The 9,930-nt window shown below is 41.1% G+C and overlaps 1 long non-coding RNA gene across 1 annotated transcript in view; it reads right to left on the reverse strand.

Annotated features, from left to right (window-relative positions):
- Positions 1 to 9,411, reverse strand: part of LOC113889553 — a 73,158-nt gene extending 63,747 nt beyond the window's left edge. The window contains exons 1-2 of the long non-coding RNA XR_003510286.1: positions 8,623 to 9,411; positions 7,747 to 7,866 (exon numbers count right to left, since the gene is read on the reverse strand). This is a non-coding gene — a long non-coding RNA (uncharacterized LOC113889553). The remainder of the gene's footprint in view (positions 1 to 7,746; positions 7,867 to 8,622) is intronic.
- Positions 9,412 to 9,930: the final 519 nt, after the last annotated feature.

Consider the following 9,930-nt stretch of genomic DNA (forward strand, 5'->3'; position numbering starts at 1 on the left):
TTAAAAGCAGCCATGGCCTCTCTTCTAAAAGAGTACATAGTCGGGCTGGGGCAGACTGAGGAAGCAATTGTTAGTTTCCTAAACAATTTCCACTATCCCTTCTTTTTCTCTGAAAGAAAACTGATTCTTGCATGGGGAGCAGTATGTCCCGCTTCACATAATGGGTCATGATTAGTTTAAACCTGTGATTCCCAAACTGTATGCCCAGTTTCCAAGGACACTGGAGTAAACTCACTGGGGGCCATAGCATATTTTCATTTTCAAGGGGAACACAGTGGAGCTCAGTATCTGTTGGAGAGCACACACTACTAGCTTAAGGTGCAGTTTTCACACCTGTAGACTCTGCCATATCACTGGAAAACTGGATTTTCAGTGGTTGCCGACTGAGAAAGTGTGGCGTGAAATGCATGTAGAATGAGAAATGGCAATGACCAGTGTGATTCCAGTGTTTGAGAAGTTATGGAGAACCCAATACAGAATTCTCATTAATAACACATGGCTATTATTGTTCTTTCAATTTATGTGCATAATTTATTCAAATGGCTACTAAGTTGTAAATGGAATTATTCTGTATTTCTTGGGGCTTCCCTGATAGCTCAGTTGGTAAAAAATCCGCCTGCAATGCAGAGACCCTGGTTCAATTCCTGGGGTGGGAAATATGCTGGAAAAGGGTTAGGTTACCCACCCCCATATTCTTAGGCTTCTCTGGTGGCTCAGCTGGTAAAGAATCTGCCTGCAATCCAGGATACCTGGATTTGATCTCTGGGTTGGGAAGATTCCCCGGAGAAGGGAAAGGCTACCCACTCCAGTATTCTGGCCTGCAGAATTCCACGGACTGAAGTCCATAGGGTCGCAAAGAGTCAGACACGACTGAATGACTTTCACTTGGCACCATGAAAATATTTACTGAGATCCCAAGGGAGCTGTGAACCAAGAAACTTTGGGAGCCTTTGGTCAAAGCCAATCATGTAAAACCTGTTTCCTGTTTCTTCAGCTTCCTTGTCTCTAGAGGTGACCATATGACCCAATTTCGGCCTAAACAGAAATTTACTGGGCGGTAAAGGAGGAATGAAGGTGCTCAGAGAACATTTACTTTGCTGATAACAGGGGACAATGACTAAGATTGTCAGTTGTCCTTCAAAAGTCCAATTCCTTTAATAGTAAAATCTTACAAGTTTCAGCCACAGACCACATGCTCCAGTATATTTTCCAGCTACATATGACCCAATTGACTAAACTGTGGCTAAAGGTACATGAGGAGAAGTGATACATGAAAATTCTGGATCATACCCTACAAAGGAATGAGTGCACCTTCTAGTTCTGTTCCCTTCGTGGGTCACAGCCTTGTCCTGGTGAAGGGGCTTGCATCAATCAATGAAGCCACGAGCCATGCTGTGCAGGGCCAGCCAAGACGGAAAGGTCCTAGTGGAGAGGTCTGACAAAACGTGAACCACTTGAAGAGGCAATGGCAAACAACTCCAGTATTCTTGCCACCAGAATCCCATGACCAGTATGAAAAGGCAAAAAGTTATGATACTGGAAGATGAGCCCCTCATGTAGGAAGGTGTCCAATATGCTCTGGGGGAAAAGCAGAGGGCAATTACTATATATAGTATGCTAGTACAGTAAAATCTCTTTGATATGAACACATCCTATTGATTCAAAATAATAACTGGATAAATTCTCATTATTATAATGCATAAACCATATTTCTTTGGATAATAAGCAAGATTTAGTTAGTGAGTCAACTTGAGATTCTTAACCTGTACTGCTTAGGACTAGACTCCAGCTCGTGGTAGGTTAAGGTGCGGGTCACATGATTCTTGGACTATGACTAGGAGGAGCAAAGAGGCAGAGCTTTAGGCTTTGCTCCATGAATGAGTCTCTCTTAACTGAGGTAGAAATATGAATAAGTGGCATAAAGACAAAAGAATACTTAAGAACAGACATGAATCAGCTAATGTCTCAGTTTCCCCTGTCCCACGGTTCATGTTACATCCATCTGGCTATTCGAACTGGCCTTTTCTCAGTTCTTAAATATGCCATGCTCATTCCTACTTCATGGCTTTTGCATGTGCTGTTTGCTCTGCCTAGAACACTGTCATGTCCCCAAATTTCTTCCATCCCCTCCCACTCTGCCTAGCTACATCTTCATTTTCCAGATCTCTTTCTGCACCTCCCCTCAGAGAACCCATACCTGACCCTTAGCTTAAGTTATACTCTTTTAAACATGCTGCACAGAGTCTTGTAAAACCCATGACACTTGAAAAAAGTTATCAAGTTTTCTTTTATGTTAGATTAAAATCCCCATTAAGGTGTGTTCCAATTCTGTCCCAAGTCATTGTTAAAGTCCAAGGACTTTTCTCATTTGATACATATTAGATATTTGATAAATATTTGTTCCATGAATGAATAAACAAAAGGAGAAAGAAAACCTGTACCTTCAGTTGAAATGCTCATTTAAGGATTTATGGTGGAGAAAGCCTTTCAGACAGGCTCTGAAAATGGACACAATAGTGAGACGCAGTGGGAATAGTTCATGGTGAGGTTAGGAGATAAAAAAGCTTGAGGGTGGTCGGCGAGGAGTGGACAGTTCAGTTTGGCCATAGAATATGGACCATATGCTGCTGCTGCTGCTAAGTCGCTTCAGTCGTGTCCGACTCTGTGCGACCCCATAGATGGCAGCCCACTAGGCTCCCCCGTCCCTGGGATTCTCCAGGCAAGAACAATGGAGTGGGTTGCCATTTCCTTCTCCAATGCATAAAAGTGAAAAGTCAAAGTGAAGTCGCTCAGTCGTGTCCAACTCTTAGCGACCCCATGGACTGAAGCTTACCAAGCTCCTCTGTCCATGGGATTTTCTAGGCAAGGGTACTGGAGTGGGGTGCCATTGCCTTCTCCATATAGAGAGTAGGAAAAGATTAGGTTGGAAAGGAAGGTCAACATAATATGGTGGGAAAGGCCTGTCTTGAAAATATTTAATTTTGTATTTATCATGAGAAAAATGAACAAACTGTGTACATAGGCTAAATGAAAGGGGAAAGAAGATGCATGGAGGAAACCTGTCCACAAACCAAGTGATGGTCCAGGAAACAACTAATAATAATAAAAATAGAACAGCTGACAGCAGAACTTTAATGGGAAAAAAAAGGCAGTGAGAAAAAGAATTACGTGTTTAACACGTGTACATCCATGGTGGATTCATGTTGATGTATGGCAAAACCAATACAATATTGTAAAGTAATTAGCCTCCAATTAAAATAAATAAATTCATATTTTAAAAAAAGAATTATATGTTTAATGTGGATTCTGTGGAATAAGACTGATGTGTTTAGCTAAAATATCTAGGGGGAGACAAGAAAGAGAGATAAGCTGGTGTGCTTCCTGAGATTTCTGTAAGAGTAACTGGGACAATGGTGAAGCCAGGAAAGTCAGAATAATCTGGTTTTAGAGATGGCGAAGGCAATGGCACTCCACTCCAGTACTCTTGCCTGGAAAATCCCATGGATGGAGGAGCTTGGTGGGCTGCAGTCCATGGGGTCGCTAAGAGTCGGACACGACTGAAGAGACTTAGCAGCAGCAGCAGCAGCTGCAGCAGAGATGGTGAAAGAGGGGAATGATGTAACACACTGAACTGTAACAAATGTAACAATATTGAGCTGGATTTTTTTTTTTTTTACTTTACAATATTGTATTGGTTTTGCCATACATCAACATGCATGCGCCATGGGTGTACACGTGTTCCCCATCCTGAACCCCCCTCCCACTTCCCTTCCCATAACATCCCTCTGGGTCATCCCAGTGCATCAGCCCCAAGCTTCCTGTATCCTGCATCAAACCTGGACTGGTGATTCATTTCTTATATGATATTATACATGTTTTAATGCCATTCTCCCAAATCATCCCTCGCCTCCCTCTCCCACAGAGTCCAAAAGTCTGTTCTTTATATCTGTGTCTCTTTTGCTGTCACATACAGGGTTGTCGTTACCATCTTTCTAAATTCCATATATATGCGTTAGTATACTGTATTGGTGTTTTTCTTTCTGGCTTACTTCATTCTGTATAATCGGCTCCAGTTTCATCCACCTCATTAGAACTGATTCAAATGTATTCTTTTTAATGACTGAGTAATACTCCATTGTGTATATGTACCACAGCTTTCTTATCCATTCATCTGCTGATGGACATCTAGGTTGCTTCCATGTCCTAGCTATTATAAACAGTGCTGCGATGAACATTGGGGTACACGTGTCTCTTTCAATTCCGGTTTCCTTGGTGGTTTGTATGCCCAGCAGTGGGATTGCTGGGTCGTATGGCAGTTCTATTTCCAATTTTTTAAGGAATCTCCACGCTGTTCTCCATAGTGGCTGTACTAGTTTGCATTCCCGCCAACAGTGTAAGACAGTTCTCGTTTCTCCACATCCTCTCCAGCATTTATTGCTTGTAGACTTTTGGATCGCAGCCATTCTGACTGGCGTGAAATGGTACTTCATTGTGGTTTTTGATTTTTTTAAAAAAACTCACCTTGAACACTGTAGATCGTGGTTGAAGATTAATGTAGAACTTCTGCTCTGATGAGTTTATCATTACATTTCTGATAATTCCTAGTCTGTTTTTCACATGCTTTTGTACCAGAGGGGTGCTTCAAGCCGTAAGATAAACATAGTGTGCTTTTTTGGGGAAATAACTGTGCAGAAAATTTGAGGCAATAACCACCAACCAACTTAATCCCTTTGCCCAACTTAAAAATACTTTTTACCTTAAAACAGACAGAAATGTGTTAGAAGAGAAGGCAAGAATCACTTGGATTTTTTTAAAAACGAATTTTATTTGTTCATTTTTTGGCTGTGCTGCGTCATTGCTGCATAGGCTTTTCTCTAGTTGTAGCAAGCGGGGCCTACTCTTCAGTGGCAGTGCACGGACTTATTGTGGTGGCTTCTTTGTTGTAGGGCACAGGCTCTAGGGTGCTCAGGTTTCAGTAGTTGCTGTGTGTGGGCTCAGAAGTTGTGGTTCCAGGGCTCTAATAGGTTGTGGCACACAGGCTTAGTTGCTCTGTGACCTGGGGGATCCCAGGACTGGGGATCAGACCCATATCCCCTGCATTGGTAGGCAGATTCTTTACCACTGAGCCATCAGGGAAGCCCAGGATTCACTTGGATTTTTAAATGACTCTCTCAAATTCAAAGAAATATCATGCTTGGCAAACTGCTTTATCTTCCCATCCCTCATTTCGAGTTTATTTTGCTAAGTGACTTGTCTAAATAGTTTTTCATATCTGTTACAGCTAGTAAGTGGCATAGCAAGAATTTTAAACCAGATCTCTCTGGAGTGTGCACTCTGAACACTACTTCCCTTCAATGGTATTTGAGTTTTAACATTTAATATCACTCACCACGTAAATGACAACATAATGCCAAATACTGACAGCTAGCAATTTTTCAGTATGCATTAGCAGGGTCTCCAAGAATGCAATCAGAGCAAGTGATTTTTCACAGGGCTTGGGAGACATGGAAAATGGGATCATCAAAAGGACTAGTGTGCTATTTCCTAGCTCAGTTTCAGTTCAGTTCAGTCGCTCAGTAGTGTCTGACCCCATGAACTGCAGCACGCCAGGCCTCCCTGTCCATCACCAACTCCTGGAGCTTACCCAAACTCATGTCCATTGAGTCGGTGATGCCATCCAACCATCTCATTCTCTGTCGTCCCCCTCTCCTCCTGCCTTCAATGTTTCCCAGCTCAGTGACCATTAATTTACATGGGTATGTTACACATTCTTTGAAGGCTCAAACCATCCTTCAAACTTTTAAAACATAAAGCTGATATCATTTTCCTGTTCAAACTCTTGAAATCACAGCTTAGAAAGTCCTTCACAGTCTAGTTCCAAGGACTTCTCTGGTGGTCCTGTGATCGGGCATCTGCAGAGCATGGGCTCTAGACTTCAAAGGTTAACAAAGGTTAGTCAGATTAAAGTGAGGAGACTGGGTTGGGAGGGAAGCATTTCAGGCAAGAACAGGCAAAAGCAACATCATGTGGAAGAAAGAGCGAGGCCCACCAAGGAGAGTTCACTGAGGGGAGGATGATGAGAGAGGCTGACAAGGCGGGTAGGCAAAAGCCAGAAGCTGGAAAGTCACGTGGAATGTGGGCCTTCCCTTCATGGGCAATGGGAAGTCCACAAAGGGTACTGAGCAAGGAATGACATGCTTAGATCAGACTTAGCTTCAGATAGTTCACTCTAGAGTCACTTGGAAATGGTATTAACAGGCACCACTCCATGACTGCTATTTCCAGATGTATTATCTTCCACTGACTTTTACAGGTAAATGTGGAAACTGATGAATGGATTTACTTGACAAAATTGTAGTTTGAATTCTTATCAGATTTTAAAACACAGTAATTAAAAATACAAAAGCTTTCCCCTGAAAGCCTTAGGGTGCATGTTAGTGTGTTTTGTTTTGTTTTTTATAAACTTTAATAACTATAATAAGCAAATTACTTTGAAGCACTCCATTTTTAAGATGTTGCTCAATACATAAAATGTGATATTATACCATTACCAAACTGCTTTATAATATTTTTTAAAAAGTCCTTATTTGAATACACAAATATGATCAATGAATACAGAATTACATAATCACCAAGAGAAGTTACTAGAGTTTTCATAACGGTCTTTTGGTTTTTCCTCTGCTGATATTGGTGCCAAAGAAATTAGGTTATAACTATTGTTTCTCTTTGTGGCTGAAGAAACATTTCCAAGTACAGAATGAATGGAGTTCATTCAGAGGCCTTGCAAATGGGCTGTGGCCCCTTATTATGCATAATGGGCCCCAGAGAGGAGATTTAGAACAAAACCAACTTTTCTTTTTTAACCCATTGACAAGGTCCTCACATTTTAAAGGAGCTCTACACCCCGGATTTACTTAAGTTTATCTGTCCTTTTATCCTTCTACAGAAGGATAGAAATTAAGGATCCTCGACAGTCTTCCCCTCAGAAAAGGCAGCTGATTCTTAAAAATTTATTTATTCGTTTAATTTTTGTTTGTGCTGGGTCTTCACTGTTGCACCTGGGCTTTCTCTAGTTGTGGCGTGCAGGGGCTATTTTAGTTATGTGTGGGCTTATCTTGTTGCGAGAAGCATGGGCTCTCAGCATGCAGGCTCAATAACTGTACATGGGCTTAGTTTCCCAGAGGCATGTGGAATCTTCCTGGACCAGGGATTGAACCTATGTCCCCTCCATTGGCAGGTGGATTCTTATCCACTGCACCACCAGGGAGGTCCTGAGTTTTTTTTTTAATAACAGGGTAAACTGCATGTTATTTAAAACTTTAATTACAGAGGACGTAAGTTTTTCCAATAGCCTAAGCCTGACACAATGACATGAAATAACATTTGAGAAGAAAATAAAGAGAGCTTGGTGGAGTAGGCAGGTCCCTGTAAATAGAAAAAAGGTGAAAAAGTGTTGGTTGCATCTTTCAGTAAACCTAATTTATTTTTGTTACTGTTGTTCCTGAATACATCAGGGCTTCATGCACTTTTCTTTGAATTCTTAAAAGATGAGAGAAGACACTACAAGTTGGGAAAAGAAATTGTAACCCACTTCCTCCACACCCTCTTGACACTTACTGTCAATCCTTCCTGTGGTCTTTGCTTATATAGTATTCTGTCTCATTATGACTGGACGGTGAAGAGTCAAATAACTGTCATCAACAATGTAGTATCAAACTGAAGGTCCCATATTTTTGTTAAACTTACCCATTTTGTCAACTTGGTCCATTCTTATCGCTTGTTCAACCACATAAAAATCTCCTAAAGGTACCAAAGTTCACAGCTGGCAAATTAGCAGAGAAGTAAAGGAGTTGGACATGACGGCAACTAAACAACAACCACAACAAAAAAAAAACCTGTCATCTAATGCAATGGCTTCAGACAAAGTCAAAGGATTTTAATCTGAGAGGAAAGGAATTTCAAATTTCTGACCTACGAGTTCAATATTTAAAGGTTCTCTCGTATTTTTTTTTTTTAGCAAGGGAATTAATTTATTCCTAGATTGGCCAGAGATGGATCTATCTTTGTCTCAAAGTAGCTTACAGGTTGGACTGCAAAGGACACACAGAAACCCAGTGAAAAGAGAGTAGTGTGGTAGAAAGGAGGTGGGTTCTTGGCATATGCTTGCCCATCAGCCTGCACTTCTGAGCGAGCATTCAGGGGCTGGCTGAGATGCCTGCCTCCTCCACTTCACTGGCCAGCCGGGGACAAGCAGTGCTCCCTCGAACTGTGTCCTTTTGAAGTACTTGATAGAAACTCTTCTTAATGGAGATATCAAAGATTAAAGAACAATTCTGAAACTGAGTCATTTTGGAAGAATAAAGAAAGAAAGAAAACCATCTAAGTCAAGTGAAACCACCTCTGACAGAGCACCGATAGAGGACAGCTCCTTTTTTCCCAGGAACTCTTGAAGGGCTAAAGCTGCAGCGGGATAATTGCTAATTAACCCCTTCCTGTTTTCATTAAGTAAATATCTGTTAAACTTGTCACATATCCAGAGTTGTAGTTTTATTATATAAATATGGTGTAATGACCATACATGTACTCTAAGAATTTTATTACATAACAATATTATATACTTACAGTAGAAATAATGGTAGTCTACCTCATCAGGTTGTGGAAAGGATGAGATGAGATAATAAGCATAAAGTGCTCATAGCCATATTCCTCTTGCATCATGATTGCAATATGGTCACTACTATAATTATTGCTCTAATAGAAGCTGTTCATGTAAAGCTTTATTTCTTTGTGCAGCTACAAATATGTTTTCACGGAGATACCAGAGGCTAAATAATAACTGAGATTTGAGTAAGATCTGGAAAAAAGGATATAATTTTGATCCAGAGGTATTTATAAGACTTCGAACCACCCCAAGACTTGGATTTCTTCTTGTTGCTGTTGTTCAGTCGCTCAGTCGTGTCCGACTATTTGTGACCCCATGGACAGCAGCACAAGAAATCTAAAGCAAGAAAGCAAGAGAATTGTAGGTGTCTTAATTCCTGAAGTTTGTGAAGAGATTTTCAATTTTGAGAATTTAGGCTTTGACAATGAATTAGGAAATTTGAATCCTGGCTCCATGACTTAATCTCTCTGTTCCTGAGTTTTCTTGTGCATAAAATGGAACCAATAGTTCTACCTATCTACACCTCAGGGTTGTGTTGTTGTGAACAATTTTTGCAGACCCTCTGCTCTTCAGCACAATTACCCATGCGTTAAGATTTCCATGGCCTTCCCTGGTGGCCCAGTGGTTAAGAATCTGCCTGCCAACTCACAGGACATGGGTTCAATCCTTGGTCCAGGAAGATTCCACATGCTACGGGACAACTAAGCCCACGCACCACAACAACTGAAGCCCGCAAGCTATGCAGCCCATGCTCTGCAGCAAGAGAAGACACCACAGCGAGCGCCCACACACCGCAACTAGAAAGCAGCCCGGGTCGCCACAGCTAGAGAAAGACCACACACAGCAACGAAGACGCAGCACAGTCTAAATAAATAAAGTTTAAAAAAAGGAATTCCTTAGTACCCACCTGTTGGAGAGATAGCTTCCTTAATCTTTCCTAACTCCGTCATTCCCTCTTTATTTGCAAAGATCTAGGCTGACTCCTTCCATAGTCACAACATCCAAGATGCCCATGCACCTTATTTCAGTTCCTGCGGAACCTACAATGAACACCTATATGTACCCTGTTTTTCCCTTTAGAGTCAAAATGAAAAAGGAGAAAACAGAAGTGGTGGTTTCTATATAGTTATTAGCAGCTAAACAACAACAACCAAAAATAACTTAGATACAAAAATATTTTTTAAAAGTTACTAAAAAAAGTAACAGGTTCTGGCTTCTGGAACAAAGGAAGGAAGCAAAGTTATAATAATTGATTATATTCTACAAGG

The sequence above is a fragment of the Bos indicus x Bos taurus genome, chromosome 3 (genome assembly GCF_003369695.1).
Source record: "Bos indicus x Bos taurus breed Angus x Brahman F1 hybrid chromosome 3, Bos_hybrid_MaternalHap_v2.0, whole genome shotgun sequence".
NCBI lineage: Eukaryota > Metazoa > Chordata > Mammalia > Artiodactyla > Bovidae > Bos > Bos indicus x Bos taurus.